The sequence below is a fragment of the Vicugna pacos genome, chromosome 6 (genome assembly GCF_048564905.1).
Source record: "Vicugna pacos chromosome 6, VicPac4, whole genome shotgun sequence".
NCBI classification, from domain to species: domain Eukaryota; kingdom Metazoa; phylum Chordata; class Mammalia; order Artiodactyla; family Camelidae; genus Vicugna; species Vicugna pacos.
The window spans coordinates 51,664,301-51,682,967 of record NC_132992.1 but is presented as its reverse complement, the minus strand read 5'-3'; the positions used below and the strand labels follow the sequence as shown (position 1 = coordinate 51,682,967).

The following is an 18,667-nucleotide window of genomic DNA, read 5'->3' as shown; positions in this document are numbered from 1 at the left end:
CTGCTTGTTTTCCTACAACTTGACTGTTAGTTCTAAGAATATAGGTGCTTGATCAGGGACATAGAATATGCTCAGTAAATGTTTGCAGAAGGGATTAATATTTTAGAATTGACAAAGGATTTTTATGTATATAAACTCACCATCCAATTAACTATTATCAGCAAGAAATGCAGTATATTTCCTCCTATCCTAGAAGCCTGACATAAATATGGCTTGAAGATCATCTATTCCAATTCTGCTCGTCTACTACCATTATGAAAACCTCATTTTAGAGAGATTTAATTGACTTCCACAAATCCTAAGAAAGGATTGAGATGGAGTTTACCCGAAACAACTTAATGTTAAATTATTCAGTTACTTCCTTATATCCCTCCTTTGATAGTTTGTGTGTGACGTGTTTTAGAAAATACACTGATAGCATCTACAAATTAACTTCTTTAAGTAAAGCTATATACTCGATATTAAACTTGACAAGATTAACATCTGAAGAAGTTACCTTTTTGAAGCAATAATAGATACATGTATGACTTTTTAGGAAAAGGGTGTTTCTCAGTCTCTGTGAGATTTAAAAAGGGGTAAGAAAAATTAATCCAACAATACTAGGATATCTCCCATCAGTCATCAAGGTGATCAGAATATATCTATATTCAGATTGAGCCAATACATACTGAATAAACACTATGTGCTAGGGATTCTGCTGATTGCTTTTGCTATGTTATCTCATTTAATTTGCATAATCATGTGGTAGTTATTTTTATATTTTTTCATTTGACAGAAAGCCTTGTATAGCAAGTTAGCTACCAAAGTCCTCTGACTCATAATTAATTGCTCCTTATATTGTCTCTGCACTGGCAGGAAAATGTGCAATAAAATTTGTGGAAAAAAATTGGCATCTTGACAACTATATTGTAATGTACCATCATGTTATACTAGTACTCATCTCCTCAAGCCCAAAGCCTTGGATTTTCCTTTATTTCTTCTTTTCCTTCATGTCCATCGTTCATATTTAATTCATCAACAGATCACGATCGTTCTGTCTCTAATTTGTGTCTTGAATTGGTTCACTTCTCTCCATCTCCACTGTCGTTGTGCTAGTCCAAAGCCATACCATCTGTAAGCTGTGCTAACTGGTATTTCTATTCCTGCTCTTGTTGCTTACAAGCCATTCTTTGTAGGCTGCAAATAAAAAAAAAAAACTGAAATCAGATCACCACTCTCTGTTGAATGAAACAGAAACACAAACCAAAAATAAAACAACAAAAACTCTGAAACTCTGTAATGGCTTATTATTGTATTTCGGATCAAAACCAGATTCTTACCTTGGCTTACAAGACATCATCTGATCTGACTCTCAACTGTTCCATCTTCTACTAGTCACTTCTTTTTCTAGGTTCCAACTACAAGGGCTTTCTTTCTCTTACTCAAACATGCCAAGCTCTTTCTGGTCTTGTGGTCTTTCCATTTGTTATACCGTTTTCGTTTAATGGTTTCACAACATTTTTTTCATGACTGGTTTCATAATTTTGGTCTTTTATTTTTTTAAGGAGAACCTCAGTGATCATTTCATTTAGACAGTTTGCCTCTCCTCCCTCTACTTGTTTAGTTACCCTTAATTATAGCACAGTATTTAAAAAGAAATTAGTGATCACATATTAGTATTGTCTATTTATTTACATGTCTATTTTTCAAATTTCCTCACAGAGGCATATGAGCTCTGAGAATCAGGAACTTCCCTGTGTGATTACCGTTGGGTTGTCATGCTTCAGCGTCTGGAATGAGTCTGAAGATGAGAAAGACACAACTGAAATTAAGGAAAATGACAATCTTTAAAATTTGTTAGTATGACTTCTTCATTTCACTTTAACTCAACACATAAGATTGAGTCTTTATTATATAACATACAATGAAGAGGAAAGAACAAAATGATTCCTAAGGAGTCATTTTTGGTACTTATGAGAAATATACCTTAATTAGAGAATAACAATTATCCATCTAGCCATGCTTATAGAAACATTCCTAAAAAAGCTGTCTTTGTATTCAATAACAATGTGATTAATCTTCCATATAATAATGGAGAGCATTCCATTAGAAAATGACTCATATTGGTAATCTAGCCAGATGTGTCTCTCATTATATATAATTAAATTCACAGTCTAATTTCAGTTTCAATTCAATTGTATTTTTTTCACAAACAGTAGCAAAGATAAGCTAAAATCAGAGCTGATGATTAGAAAAGATTAATAAAACATCCTCTCATAAGAACAATTAAAAAGAAAGGATAATCAAGATGTCGAAAAGGTATCTGCACCCTCATGTGCAATGCGACATTATTTACAATTGCCCAGATATGGAAACAACCCAAATGCCCATCTACATGTGAATGGATAACGAAAATGTGGCATACATATCCAATGGAATATTATTCAGCCTTAAAAACTAAGGGAACCCTACATTTTGACAACATGAATGACCCTGGAGGTTATTATGTATGTGAAGTAAGCCAATTACAGAAGGACAAATATTGTGTGATTCCACTTACACAAGGTATCTAAAATAATCAAATTCACAGAAGCAGACAATAGAATGATGGTTTTGAGGAAATATGGTGGGGGATATGGGGAGTTATTGCTTAATGAATATAAATGTCAGTTATATAAGTCGAATAAGTTCTAGACATATGCTGTATAATATAATGCCTATAGTTAATAATAGAGTATTCTGCACTTCAAAATTTCTTAAGACAATAGATTTCATGTTAAGTGTCCTTATCATACACACACAATGACACAAGGAAATTTTTGAAGGTGATGATATGCTTAGCATCTTGATTATAATGATGTATGTATGTCGAATCTCATCACAATGTTAAAACTGCAATTTTTTAAATATATCAGTTATACCTCAGTAGAACTTAAAAAACAAAAAAGATGCACAAGGCACTATTAGTTATAATGAGGATATAGATTCATTGTATTATACATGTTTAAAATATCAACAAAAAATGAACATGTCAATGAAATTGAAAACTTAGATAAAATAGATCATTTGCTGAAAAACACTTAAAGTATCAAAATGGCCTCAAGAAGTAAAAATCTGAAGAGACCTATAATTATTAAAGAAATTGAATCAATGTCCTGTCTTCTGCTCCCACTTCTCAAAGTCTTGAATTTAGAAGAGTTTACAAGGACGTTTCATTAAACCTTAAAGAAAAGGTAATGTTAGTCTAGTATAGTACTGTAAAGTCTACAGAGCAATAGGTCTTCCAAATTATTTTGAAAAGCTAATATAACTACCACAAAACCAGACAAGTACAGTAAGAAAAAGAAAAGCTACAGGTCAATACTTATGAATGTAGATGCAGAAATCCTAAAAACATTAGCAAAATATATACAATTATACATAGAAAAATACATCAGAATCAAGTAGAATTTAACCCCAAAGTGCAAGACTTGTTGAATAGTTGAAAAAATATATTTTAATTGCTACAAATCCCTAAACAAATAATAATTAAGGCATAAATATTAGAAGCATTCAATTTAAAGTCAAGAATAAGCAAGGATTCCAACTATAATGGCTTCTAACATTTCACTCAAAAGATTCACTAAAGTTAAGATTTTTTTTTTAAAGATGAGATAAAATTATTAGGAAAAAAACTTTGCTTATGAAATAACTGTTGCTGTGAAAAAAAATTCAATAGCATCAACATAAAAAGTAGTAGAAAGAGCAATTTTCTATGCATGAACAACCAGTTAAAAAATACTTTTCACAGTAGCAACTAACCCTATCAGGTATTTAGAAATAAAGGCTATACACAAAGTGTAAGATCTGTATAGGGAAAAAAATGTGTGTGTGTGTGTGTATAATTTTATATATTTACATATATGTAAAATCACTAAAGGATATAAGATGCAAAATAAATGAAAACATATCCCTTCCTTGTATGGATGGGGGATGCATATGGGGGATGCAATATTGTAAAAATGCCCATTTTCTCATAATTTATATATTCAAGGCAATTTCATAAAATATTCCAACAGGACCATTGTTTGAAATTTATATATGGAAGACTAAAGAGGTTTAAAAGAGCAAAGAAAAAAATTTTAAACTGTCTTTTAAAAATCAAAATACAATAAGAAGTATGTACAAATGGGCTCTGGCACAACTAATAATGTCAGCAAAACAAGACTTACCACTTGACTTAATCGTAGGTTCAACCTTCTCCAGAAATGGAATTTTTTTTTTCAGTAACACCATTTTGGGTCTGTGGTTTTCTCTCTAATAATTCTCTCCTTCTAAACTGAAAAAATTATATGCATGTATGTGTATGTATAACTGTGCACCTGAAACATTGTAAATCAACTACACTTCAATGAAAAAAAGTAATTAAAAAAAGAAAAATGTACAGATTATTAGTATAAAGCTTAATATATCGCCACTAAGTGAACTAACTCATGACATTACTATGCAGATTGAGACAAAACACCACTTGCACATCATTAGCCACCTTCACATTCTTCTCCTCCATTAGTGATATCTCCCAAAGGTAATCACTTTATAACTTCTAACATCATATTTTAGTTTTGCCTGTTTTTGAACTATGGTTAAATGGTATAATAAACAATGTATTATTCTATGCTTGCCTTTTTTTCAACAGTGTCTGTGAAATTCACCCGTTTCTTTAGGTATAAAAGTATTTCATTTGTTTTGCAATACTATATAGTATGTAGTTTCCTTTTATTTATTTTTGTTATTATGCCACAATTTATCCATTTTAGTACTAATGGATATGTGTCTTGTTCCCGTTTGGGGTTATTACAAACAATACTACTACAGATAATTTTGTGCTTGTCTTTGGTACACACACACACACACATACACCCCACACTTGTTTTGTGTATATATCCAAGGATTGGATGGGATGTGTATACGTTCAGCTTCAGCAGGCACTGCCAAGCACATATCCAGAGTAGTTACCCCAATTATACTCCCAGTTGGAGTGTTCCGATTGTTCACAACCACCCCAATGCTTGATTTTATCAATCACCTTAATCGTAGTCATTCTGGAGGGGCTGTAACTGTGTATTGTTATAGTTTATTTTGCATTTCCTGATGACCAGTAGACTTGCTTTTTATTTATCAACTATTCAGATATGCTGTTTTATGAAGTACCTCTTCAGGTCTTTTTGTTCATTTTTTATTAGGCTGCCTGTTTTTATATCTTATTGATTTAGATATTTTTTCCTGGACAGCAATCCTTTGTCAGTTTTATATGTTGTAAGTATCTTCGTTCATTCCTAGCCTTCCTTTTTACTTTCTTACATCTTTTGGTGAATAGACATGCTTAATTTTAATTAAGTCTAATTTATCAATTTTGCCTTTATGATGAGTACTTTTTTTCATGACCAGTTTTGGTGATATTTGTCTATCTTCTGTGTATCTGTTTCTTGTGGCTGCTGTGACAAATTACCAACAACTTGGTGGCTTAATGGAGCAGTTTATTCTCTCCTGGTTGTGGAACCCTAAGTCCAAAATTAGTATCATTGGGCTGAAATCAAAGTGTTGGTAGGGCCATGGTCTCTCTGCAGGCATATGAAAAAATCTCTTTTATGCCTCTTCCAGCTTCTGGTGGCTGCTGACAATCTTTGGTCTGAAGCTTCATGACTCCAGTTTCTGCCTCTTCACAACTACCTTCACCCCTTGTGTGTGGTCAAATCTCCATCTGCTTTCCTTTTATAATGATACATATGATTGATTGCATTTCATATAATCCTAGATAATTTCCCCATCTAAAGATTCATTTTTTAATGTACTTTTTAAAACTTGAAGTATAGTTGATATACAATGTTGTATTATTTTCAGGCATATAGCAAAGTGATTCTAACTAGTTATACAAATATACATATTCTTTTACAGATTATTTTCTATTATAGGTTATTAAAAGATACTGAATATTGTTCCCTGTGATATACAATAGGTTCTTGCTATTTATCTATTTTCTGTATAGTCGTGCATTATCTGTTAATATAAAACTCCTAATTTATCCCTCCTCTTTCTTTCCCCTTTGGTAACCATAATCTGTTTTCAGGTATGTGAATCTATTTCAGTTCTGTAAACAGGTTCATTTATATAACTTTTTAAAATTCCACATGTAAGTGATATATGACATTTGCCTTTCTCTGTCTGACATACTTCACTTAATATGATAATTTCTAGGTCCCTCTGTGTTGCTTCAAATGGCATTTTTCATTCTTTTTCATGGCTGAGTAATATCCCATTGTATATATTTACCACCTTTCCTTTATCTAGTCATCTATTGATGGACATTTAGGTTGCTTCCATGTCTTACCTATTGTAAATAGTGCTGCTGTGAACACTGGGGTGCATGTGTCTTATTGAATTAGTTTTCTCTGGGTATATGCCCAGGAATGGGATTGCTGGATCATATGCTAACTCTATTTTTAGTTTTTTTAAAGAAGTTACATACTGTTTTCCATAGTGGTTGCACCAATTTAAATTCCCACCAACAGTGTAGGAGGGTTTCCTTTTCTCCATAGCCTCTCCAGCAATTATTTTTTGTAAACCTTTTGATGATGGCCATTCTGACTAGTGTGAGGTGATAATTCATTGTAGTTTTGATTTGCATTTCTCTAATAATTTGCAGTGTTGAGCATCTTTTCATGTGCCTGTTGGCCATTTGTATGTCTTCTCTGGAGAAATGTCTATTTAGATCTTCTACCCATTTTTCAATTGGGTTTTTTTTTTTATATATTTTGGAAATAAATCTGTTGGTCATATTGTTTGCAATATTTTCTCCCATTCTGTAGGTTTTCTTTTTGTTTTGTTTATGGTTTCCTTGCTGTGCAAAAGGTTTTAAGTTTAATTATGTTCCATTTGTTTATTTTTGCTTTGGTTTCCATTATTCTAGGAGACATTCCAAAAAAAAAATACTGTTTTGGTATATGTCAAAGAGTGTTCTGCTTATGTTTTCCTCTAGGAGTATTATAGTATCTGGTCTTACATTTAGGTCTTTAACCCAGTTTGTACTTTTGTGTATGGTATTAGAGAATGTTCTATTTCATTATTTTACATAGTTGTCCAAAATTCCCAGCAACACTTATTGAAGAGACTCTCTCTTCTCCACTGTGAATTCTTGCTTCCTTTGTCATGGATTAATTGACCATAAGTGCATGGATTTATTTCTGGGCTTTCTAATCTGTTCTGTTGATTTTTGTGCCAGTATAATACTGCTCTGATTACTGTAGCTTTGTAGTGCAGTCCAGTCAGGGAGCACGATTCCTGTAGCTCCATTCTTCTCCTTCAATATTGTTTTGGCTGTTTGTTGTCTTCTGTGTTTTCATGCAAATTTTAAAATTATTTGCTCTAGTTCTTGAAAAATGACATTGGTAATTTGATTGGGATTGCACTGACTGTAGATTGCCTTGGGTAGTACCATCATTTTAACAATACTGATTCTTCCAATCCAAGAACATAGTATATCTTTCCATTTGTTTGTGTCTTCAGTTAATTTCATCAACATCTTAGACAGTTTCTGAAGTACAGTCTTTTGCCTCGTTAATAGGTTTATTCCTAGGTATTTTATTCTTTTGCATGTAGTCATAAATGCAACAGTTTCCTTAATTTCTCTTTCTGATAGCTTGTTGTTAGTATATAGACATGCAACTGATTTATGTATGTTAATTTTGTACCCTGCAACTTTACCAAATTCTTTGATGAGCTCTAATAGCTTTCTGGTGGCATCTTTAGGATTTTCTGTATGTAGTATCCTGTCATCTCAAACAGTGACAGTTTTATTTCTTACTTTCCAATTTGGATTATTTTCATTTTTCTTCTCTGATTGCCATGACCATAATTTCCAAAACTATGTTGAATAAAAATGGAGAGAATGAGCATCTCCATCTTGTTTCTTATCTTAGAGGAAAAACTTTGATCTTTTCACCATTGAGTATCATGTTAGCTGTTGTTTGTCATATATGGCCTTTATTATGTTGAGATATGTTCCCTCTATGCCAGCTTTCTGGAGAGTTATCATAAATGGACATTGCATTTTATTAAAAATTTTTTCTGCATCTATTGAGATGGTCATATGGTTTTTATTCTTCAATTTGTTAATGTGGTTTGTCACATTGATTTGTGGATGCTGGAAAGTCCTTGCATCCCTGGAATAAATCCCACTTGATTATGGTGTATGAGCCTTTAAATGTATTGTTGGATTTGATTTACTAGTATTTTGTTGAGGATTTCTGCACCTATGTTCATTAGTGATATTGGCCTGTAATTTTTTTTTTTTGTAGTATCTTTGTCTAGTTTTGGTGTCAGGGTGATGCTGGCCTAGTAGAATTAGTTTGGAGGTGTTCCTTCCTGTGCAATTTTTGGAATAGTTTGAGAAGGGTACATGTTAACTCTTCTCTACAGGTTTGATAGAATTCACCTGTGAAGACATCTGGTCCTGAACTTCCTTTTGTTGGGAGTTTTTAAACTACTGTTTCAATCCCAGTACTGATAGTTGGTCTATTGATATTTTCTATTTCTTCCTGGTTCAGTCTTGGGATATTGAACTTTTCTAAGAATTTGCCCATTTCTTTTATGTTGTCCATTTTATTGGCATATAGTAGTAGTTCATAGTAGTCTTGTGACCCTTTGCTGGTGTCAGTTGTAACTTCTCCTTTTTCATTTTTAACTTTATTGATTTGGGCTCTCTTTTTTTCTTGGTAAGTCTGCCTAAAGGTTTATCAGTATTGTTTATCTTTTCAAAGAACCAATTTTTTAAAAACTTTCGTTGATCTTTCCTATTGTTTTCTTTAGTCTCTATTTCATTTATTTAAAACCTGATTTTTATGATTGCTTTCCTTTTATTAACTTTGGGTTTTGTTTGTTCTTCTCTCTCTACTTGCTTTAGATGTAAAATTAGGTTTTCATTTGAGATTTGTTGTTGTTTCCTGAGATAATCTTGTATCTCTATAAAATTTCTGCTTAGAGCTGCTTTTGCTGCATCCCATAAATTTTGTATCATCATGTTTTCATTTTCATTTGTCTCTAGGTATTTTTAAATTTCCTCTTTGATTTTTTTAGTGATCCATTGGTTGTTCAGTAGCATATTGTTTAGCCTCCATGTGTTTGTGTTTTTTGCAGTTTTTTTCTTGTAGTTTCTAGTCTGACAGCACTGTGGTCAGAAAAGATGACTGAGTTAAATTTTCTTAAATATACCAAGGCTTGTTTTGTGGCCTAGTATGTGACCTATCCTGGAGAATGTTCCATATGCACTTGGAAAAGAAAGTATACTCTACTGCTTTTAGATGGAATGCTCTGTAAGTATCAGTTAAGTCCATTTGGTCTAATGTGTCATTTAAGGCCTGTGTTTCCTTACTTTCTGTCTGGATGATTTGTCCATTAATGTAAATGGGATATTAAAGTTTCCTACTAGTATTGTGTTCTGTTGATTTCTCCTTTTGTCTGTTAATATTTGCCGTATATATTGAGATGCTTCTAAGTTGGGTGCATATATATATACACAATGTTACATTTTCTTTTTGGGTTGATCCTTTGATCATTATGTAGTGTCCTTTGTCTCCTGTAACAGCATTTATTTTAAAGTCTATTTTGTCTGATACAAGTGTTGCTACACCAGCTTTTTAAAAATTTCCTTTTGTGTGAAACATCTTTTTTAATCCACTCACTTTCAGTTTGTACATGTCTCTGGATCTAAAGTAAGTCTCTTTTAGGCAGCATATATACAGGTCTTGTTTCTGTATCCATTCAGCCAGTCTGTGTCTTTTGGTTGGAGCTTTTAGTCCATTTACAGTGAAGGTAGTTTATTGATGTGTATGTTCTCATTGCCATTTTGTTAATTATTTAATTGGAATTGTTTTTGTAGGTCTTTTTTTCCTCTCTTTTGTTCTCTTCTCTCGTGATTTAATGACTATCTTTAGTGTTATGTTTGGATTTTTTTCTTTTTTGTGTGTATACCTACTGTAGATTTTTGGTTTGAGGTTTGTATATAGCAGTCTCTTTATATATGTGTGATTGTTTTAAGTTGCTGATATTATAATTTCAAATGCATTCTAAAAACCCTGCAATTGTACTCTCCTCCCCCTCATGATTACTATATCTAATATATTTTACATCTATTGTTTTATGTACCCCTTAACTGCTTATTGTGGATACAGATGATTTTACTATTTTTGTCTTTTGACCGTCCTATTAGTTTGTGTGTGGATGATTTTCTACTTTTCCTGTATGTTTGCCACTACTGGTAAGCTTTTTCATTCTGTGGTTTTCCTGTTTCTATTTGTGGCCTTTTGTTTTCCACCTAGAGAAGTTCCTTTAACATTTTTTTGTAAAGCTGGTTTGGTGGTGCTGAACTCTTTTAGCTTTTGCTAGTCTGTAAATCTTTTGAATTCTCCATCAAATCTGAACAAGACCATTGCTGGGAGGGGTATTCTTGGGTTTTTCTCTTTAAAACGATGAACTTTAAATATATCATGCCACTGATTTCTGGCCTGCAGGGCTTTAGCTGATAGCCTTATGGGAGTTCCCTTGTGTGTTATTCGTTGCTTTTCTCTTGCTCCTTTTAATATTCTCTCTTTATCTTTAATTTTTGTCATTTAATTATAATGTATCTTGGTGTGTTTCTCTTTGGATTTATCCTGTATGGGACTCTTGTGCTCGCTGGACTTGGATGACTCTTTCCTTTCCCTGCTTAGTGAAGTTTTCAGCTATTAGGTCTTCAGCTATTTTTCTCAGGCCCTTCCTCTTTCTGTTCACCTTCTGGGACCCCTATAATGTGAAATTAATGTACTTAATGTTGTCCCAGAGGTCTCTTACTTTTCATTCTTTTTTTTTTCTTTTTTCTGTTGAGCAGCAGTTGCAAATCTGCACATACCTGAATCAAACAAGCTACATGGATCCTCACTACATGCTCACAAGCAGGAGCATTATGATCAGCTTCAGACTGTCATTTCCACAAAAAACACTGACATTATCACTTTTAGGGACCATAAGCATATATGTTCAGAGCAAAAATGCAGTGTATCATAAACTACTTATTAAAGTCCTTGTTCATTCAGTTAAGTTAAATTTTGGCTAGTTTTTGACAAAATGCTTTTAATTTATAATCTGATCCATTAAAAAAAATTTTGACCTTATATATGATTTTTATTGCCCATTACTCTGCCTTCTAATTCAACTACACATTCGTGCCTTCTCCAACTTTTCTATTTCTGTAGTGTTTTTTCCTTATTGGAATTTAAGAATTGAATTTGTCCTAATTTTAAACCTTTCCATCATGAAATATTTTAAATATAGTATACAGAACAGTATAATAAACACATGTGAACCCAGGTACTCATAAATTAGCTTAAATATGACCCATCTTGTATCCTCTATCTCTTACTACAGATATACCTATCAAAACTATTCTCTCCACTTCTTTAGAGTTATTTTAATGCAAATACAAGGAATCATATTACTTTATCAAATATTTCAGTACACATCTCTAAAAGACAAAAGCTACTTTTAATATAGCCACAGTGTTACCAGCTCCAAAAATGAATTTAATTTGCTCTTCTTTTCCTAAGTTTTTTTTAAACATTTTTTATTGATTTATAATCATTTTACAATGTTGTGTCAAATTCCAGTGTTCAGCACAATTTTTTGGTTATACATGAACATATATATATTCATTGTCATATTTTTTTCTCTGTGAGCTACCATAAGATTTTGTGTATATTTCCCTGTGCTATACGGTATAATCTTGTTTATCTATTCTACAATTTTGAAATCCCGTCTATCCCTTCCCACCCTCCACCCACTTGGCAACCACAAGTTTGTATTCTATGTCTATGAGTCTATTTCTGTTTTGTATTTACACTTTGTTTTTTTGTTTGTTTTTGTTTAGATTCCACATATGAGCGATCTCATATGGTATTTTTCTTTCTCTTTCTGACTTACTTCACTTAGAATGACATTCTCCAGGAGCATCCATGTTGCTGCAAATGGTGTTATGTTGTCGGTTTTTATGGCTGAGTAGTATTCCATTGTATAAATACACCACATTGTCTTTATCCAGTCATCTGTTGATGGACATTTAGGCTGTTTCCATGTTTTGGCTATTGTAAATAGTGCTGCTATGAACATTGGGGTGCAGGTGTCATCCTGAAGTAGGGTTCCTTCTGGATATAAGCCCAGGAGTGGGATTCCTGGGTCATACGGTAAGTTGATCCCTAGTCTTCTGAGGAATCTCCACACTGTTTTCCATAGTGGCTGCACCAAACTGCATTCTCACCAGCAGTGTAGGAGGGTTCCCCTTTCTCCACAGCCTCTCCAGCATTTGTCATGTGTGGATTTTTGAATGACGGCCATTCTGACTGGTGTGAGGTGATACCTCATTGTAGTTTTGATTTGCATTTCTTTGATAATTAGTGATATTGAGCATTTTTTCATGTGCTTTTTGATCATTTGTATGTCTTCCTTGGAGAATTGCTTGTTTAGGTCTTCTGCCCATTTTTGGATTGGATTGTTTATATTTTTTTCTTATTGAGTCGTATGAGCTGCTTATATATTCTGGAGATCAAGCCTTTGTCGGTTTCATTTGCAAATATTTTCTCCCATTCCGTAGGTTGTCTTTTTGTTTTACTTATGGTTTCCTTTGCTGTGCTTCTTTTTCTAAGTTCTTGAGATGAGCGTTTTGTCAGAATTCTTTGCTAGTATTTACGTTTAAGACTGAACATTTCCCAACAAGAATGGTTTCAGCTGCAACCTACTAGCTGGGTATGTCTTATTTTCAACATATTCAGTTCAAAATATAAATCTCCACTTTCAATCTAGACCATTCTTTGACCCTTGGGTTATTTATATGGATGTGCTTAATAGCCTAACCAATGGGGATTTTTTTGTGGTTATAATTTTGTTTTTAATTTCTAGCTTATTCCACTGTGGTCAGAGAACATATTTTATGATTTAAATCCTTTGAAATTTTAGAAATGTGCTTCATTGTGTGCCAGTGTTTAAATTTTACAGTTAAATCAATATACATAAATGCTCTAAAAGCACTTGAAAAAAAATGCACTATTGTTAGGTACAGTGCTCTATTGATATCAGTTAAAAACCAGTAGTGTTAATTATCTTGTTCCAGTCATTTATATCCTACTGATTTGGGTTTTTGCTTGTTTCATGAGTCTTTGAGATATATATGTTGAAATCTTCCACTGTAGTAGATGCTGTAATGTGCCACTCAAATTCTCTTCAGAAATGAGGATTTAGTATCCCAGCTGCACAGAGGAATATAGGCCAACAGCTTTTAGGTGATAACACACCTCAGACACCTCCCCAGATTTCCCTATACCCAGTAACTGGTCTCTGAAGGAGTATAAAAGTCTGGCTTTCTTATCCCAATTTGGAAAATATTCAAAAGATCATCTCATCTTCAGAACTCCCCTCAGGGTAGACTAAGACTTTTGTGGAGACTGCATTATTTCAACTTTTCCCATTGACCAGTTTTGCCTCTTTCTCTTTCTTCTATAGGTACTAATCCTAGGGGTACTCCTCAACAAATTTGCAAAATGATAATCTCCACATAAGGATCTGATTCCAGAGAATGCAACCTGTAGCAGTGATGCCAGGAAGGGTCCAAGAAAACAGCCATGGGATGGAATTTCAGAGCTGGATCACATGCCACCCAGATGAGAGTGGATACTGCCATCCTTGGTGTAGGAGGTAAGTGAAGGCCAGATATTTCTACATGGTAGTTGTCTAATTGTTAGACTTCCACAGGTGTTGGACTGCAGTGATATCCATGTAAAAGAGAATGCTTTTGCTGACAACACAAATTGGATCTTTGAGAAACATGCAGAAAAATTTATACAGATAATTAAATTGGGAGGTTCCTGGGGTTTTTTGTTTTGTTTTTTAAAATTTTTTATTGAGGTATAGTTGATTTAAAATGTTAGTTTCAGATTAACAGCAAAGCAATTCAGTTATACATATACACACGTAAGTATTTTCTTTTCAGATTCTTTTCCATTATATCGTATTACAAGAAAGTGAATATGGTTCCCTGTGCTACACAGTAGGTCCTTGTTGTTTATCTATTTTATATATAGTAATACATGTGTCTGTTAACCCACAACACTTAATTTATCCCTCCCCACCTTTTCCTCTTTGGTAACCAGTTTGTTTTCTATGTCCATGAGTCTGTTTTTGGTTTGTAAATTTTTTTAAGATTCCACATCTAAGTGATATCATATGATATTTGTCTTTCTCTGTCTAACTTCACTAATCTCTAGGTTCATCCATGTTGCTGCAAATAGTATTATTTACTTTTTTTTTTAATTGAATTACAGTCAGTTATAATATGTCAATTTCTGGTGTGTAGCAGTGTCCCAGTCACTCATATATAGACATGTATTTTCATATTCATTTTTGGTAAAGGTTATTACAAGATATGAATAGTTCCCTTTGCTATACAGAAGCAACTTGGTTTTTGAAATCTATCCATATACATAGTGGCTAACATTTGCGAATTTCAAACTCCCAAATTTATTCCTTCCCACCTCTTTCCCCTGGTAACCATAAGATCGTTTACTATGTCTGTGAGTCTGTTTCTGTTCTATGGATGAGATCATAGTGTCTGTTTTTTTTAGATTCTACATATGACTGATATCATAAGATATTTTTCTTTTTTTTCTGGCTTACTTCATTTAGAATGATAATCTCCAGGTCCATCCATGTTGTTGCAAATGGCATAATTCTTTTTTATGGCTGAGTAGTATTCCTTTGCATAAATATACCACAACTTCTTTATCCTGCTTGGTGAAGTTTATCCAGTCATCTGTTGACGGACATTTAGGTTGCTTCCATGTCTTGGCTATTGTATACAGTGCTGCTATGAACACTGGGGCACATGTCTTTTCAACTAGATTTCCCTCCAGCTATAGACACGGAAGTGGGATCACTAGATCATATGATAAGTCCCAAGTTGCTAGAACAGGAGCCCTGAGGTTCAGGTCTGAGCTGGCTCCATTCTAAGTGTGCGGTCTCTGCTCTCTCAGTACTGTCACCTTTGACCCGGGCTATAGCATTCCCCAGAGAGGAGAGGTGCTGAAGCAAAGGGGGCCATAGTGGGTGCCTGGTAGGGGTATGCACCGGAGCTGTGCTAACACAGTCAGAGTTCTGGACCATTCCTGATTTGCCACCCCCATGAATGTCAGTAATAACTGCCCTCACCTCATTCAGATGCAAATATTCGGTCCTAGCTGGCTCCACCCCTAGAACAGTGCAGTCTTCTCAATTGCAGCAGCTTTCTCCCTAGTGTGGAGCTGTGCACAGAGCAAGAGAGGCCAGAGTGGGTGCACAGTGTGGGGCGAGGGTACAGGAAAGCGCAGTTACAGGAATACAGCTGGAGTCCCAAGAAGTTTCAGTCTCCTCCTGCTTTGTTTCAGCCATAAGCAGGCATGTGTGCAGTGTTCCCAAGTGGAACCCAGGTCTCTTACAGCCGTGCTCTTAGTCTCACTGGTTTTCAGACCACCTAAGGACACTCGTCTTCCCCATGTCAGACCCTAGGGGTGGTGTGCCCGATACGCAGATTGAGCTGCGTCCTCCCCAAGGCGGCTGTCTGAGCCTGTGTATGTGTGATCCAATCCTCCTCTTCCATGCCCTCTCCTAGGGGCGCAGGTCCTGACCTCATTGCTTCTCCTCCCTTTCAGCCTGGCTTCCTGTGGACCTTTCTTACAGCCTTGGTTGTGGAAGAGTTTTTCTGCTAGTCTCCAGTTTGTTTTCAATGAGAAATGCTCCACATGTAGGTGTATCTTTTATGTGTTTGTGAAGGGAGGTGAGCTCTGCCATGCTGGTGCTCATTCCTCCTTGTTGATTTTCTGTTTGGATGATCTAGCCATTGTTGACAGTGAGGTATAGAAGTTATCAACCATTATTATATTGTTTTCTATTTCTCTCAGATCTGTTTGTATTTGCTTAATATATTTAGGTGCTCTGATGCTGGGTGTATACATGTGCATATATATTTATGATTGTACTATCTTCTTGATTCATTGATCCCTTTATCATTATATAATGACATTCTCTGGCTTGTAGTCTATTTTGTTAGCTGTATGAATACTGCTACTCTGCTTTCTATTTGCATAGTATATTTTCTTCCCTCTCTTCACTCTGAGCCTATGTGTGTCTTTAGAAGTGAAATGAGTTCCTTGTAGGCTGCATAGTTGGATGTCCTTTTCATCATTCATCCAGTCACTCTGTGCCTTTTGATTGGTGAACTCAATCTACTCACATTTAGAGTTGTAAGGACTTACTACTGCCATCTTATCATTTGCCTTCTGTTTCTGCCTACATTTGTAAGCTGGTGGTTTTCCACAGTGAAATGTTTCTCTCCTTTTATTCTAGATGTTTTGCTTTGTGGTTACCGTGAGAATTACATTAAACATCAGAGATAAAAGTCCATTTTATGCTGATAGCAACTTATTTTCTTTCTTTCATAACGGTTCCACCCCCTCAGTCCTCCCCTTTTATAGTCTGAATGCTCTTTTCCTTAAGCTTTATACTGTAGTAAATGGGTTAACACCCCATTTTAATATAGTTACAATTTTATAATTCTGAGTGTTTTTCACGTTTACCAGTGTTGTATACTTTTATACATTGTTACATCCCTGACTAGCATCTTTTCAGTTCAGCTTGAAGAACTCCTTTCAGCATTTCCTGCAAGGCAAGTCTAGTGATGGTGAATTCTCTTGCCTTTTCAAAATTTCTCCCTCATATCTGAAGGATAACTTTTCTGGATAAAGTATTCTTAGCTGGCAGTATTTAATCTTTCAACACCTTGAATATGCCATTCCATTCTCTTGTGGCCTGTAAGTTTCTACTGGGAACTCTGATGCTAGCCTAATGGGGATTCCTTCATTTTTTATCATTGATTCTTGACGATTTCATTGTAATGTGTCTTGAAGATTTTTTTTTTTTTGCATTGACACTATAGTGTTAAAGCTTTATTGACTTGTATGTCAAATTCCTTTCCATGGTTTGGAAAGTTCTCAGTTATTATTTCTTTAAACTTTCTGCCCACTTCTCTTTTTTCTCCTTCAGATATAGCAATTATTCTTATATTTGCCTTTGGTCAAACCTGATAGATTTTTTTTAGAAAAGTGAACAAACCCTACAAAAGCTAAGTTCTGCTCTTCTAACTGAATCACTTCTATATGTCTGTCCTCCAAGTCACTTACTCTTTCTTCTGTATGGTCTGCTCTGTTACCTATGCTCCCAATGTATTCATCTGATTCACTGAATTCTTTAGCTCCAGAATTTCTGTTTGGTTCTTTCTTATAATTTCACTCTCTTTGATAAAGAACTTTGGGTCATTAATGCTATTCCTTAGTTTTCTTGTAGCTTACTGAATTTCTTCCTTAATCAGAGCACAGTATTCTGTGCACTGGAGTTTGGTTGCTGGAGAATTATAATTTTCTCTTTGTGATACCACATTCCCTTGATTTATCATAGTGTCTTTATAATATATGCTTCACCTTCCCACATAAAATAGCAGACTACTTTTTTAGTTAAGAGCTTATGTTTACTTTGTTTCTTACAATTCAACAGGCTGGCAATTAGGAACTTTTCTTTTGTATTCCAGAAGGTGGCACTACAGCTCAAGTTTGTGGTTTCTCCTACCAGAGCTAGAGTTAGCTTTCAGGGTTACACTGTGTGCACACACAAGCTGGCAGCAGAGTGAGGGGAGGTGTGGGCTTTCGGGGACTGCTTATGAGTCTAGTAGGGGATTCTTCAGAGGGCACTCCCAGAAATCCATGGGCAGGCTTCCTGACAAAATCTCAAGGGAGAGAATGCATTCCTTCAGTGCCCTCTGAAAGTCTTGTTTGATTTGTTCCATTTCTTATCCCTCCACCCAGAGACTGAAGGCCCTCCTCGTGATAAGAAATTGGTCCCCCCACTTGCATTCAGAACAAACTGGGGCAGTTGGGTGGTCGATCACCATTTTCGTTTTCCACCTCCTCTGTCGGAGAGGTGGCTTCAGATGCCACCAAAACCTATCATGGTGTAGTGTTGCCTGGTGGAGGGGTGTTGACTTGGAGAGATTACTGTGTCCTCTTCCTCTCTGATGACGTGCCAGATTCCCCTGTCAGGCAGCCCAGATCTCCACCAGTTCTCTCTCAGCTGTGGGTATCTGCCCAGTTTTGTTCTCTGTTGCTGGATCCATCATGTCAAGTCAGGTCTTACCTGCCCAGTTTTGTTAGCACAGGTGGGTAGAAAATCCCAGATGTCTTATTATAATACACAGAAGCACTTGAGTTTGGTCATGGATGTCCAATTATAAATCTAGGGGGAGAGAAAAAAAGGAAAATGACATATGGTGCCATGATGTAGCAGAGAAAAATGATTTATCTTTGAATTTTCAGACACATGTTTTCTTCTCTTTGTATAATGAAAAAAAATGAGCGCATAAACTGAAATGATTCTTATTATGTAAAGTAAAGGCAGCAGAAGACAAGTTTGCTCTAAAATATAAATGAACCTCCATGAGGTTTTCACACTTGATGGAAAACTATGTGTACGCAAAATCCTTCTCTAAATCATTTCTTGCCTTGAATGATCAGAAACTGGATTTGAGGGAGATTCAGCCAGAATGAACTAT

The 18,667-nt window shown here is 34.9% G+C and overlaps 2 long non-coding RNA genes across 5 annotated transcripts in view; one reads left to right on the top strand and one right to left on the bottom strand.

Moving 5' to 3' along the window:
* Nucleotides 1-18,667, top strand: part of LOC140696912 (uncharacterized) — a 347,036-nt gene that overhangs the window by 316,352 nt on the left and 12,017 nt on the right. For all 3 annotated transcript variants that reach the window (XR_012073581.1, XR_012073579.1, XR_012073580.1), the window contains one exon: nucleotides 13,540-13,731. This is a non-coding gene — a long non-coding RNA (uncharacterized lncRNA). The remainder of the gene's footprint in view (nucleotides 1-13,539; nucleotides 13,732-18,667) is intronic.
* On the bottom strand, nucleotides 907-18,340 carry LOC140696913 (uncharacterized). 2 transcript variants are annotated; one of them, XR_012073583.1, is made up of 4 exons: nucleotides 18,253-18,340; nucleotides 4,191-4,297; nucleotides 1,700-1,801; nucleotides 907-1,176 (listed from the first exon to the last, which is right to left on the bottom strand). It is a non-coding gene; the product is annotated as an uncharacterized lncRNA (long non-coding RNA). The 2 variants fall into 2 exon arrangements; XR_012073582.1 differs by having other exon boundaries at nucleotides 1,746-1,801.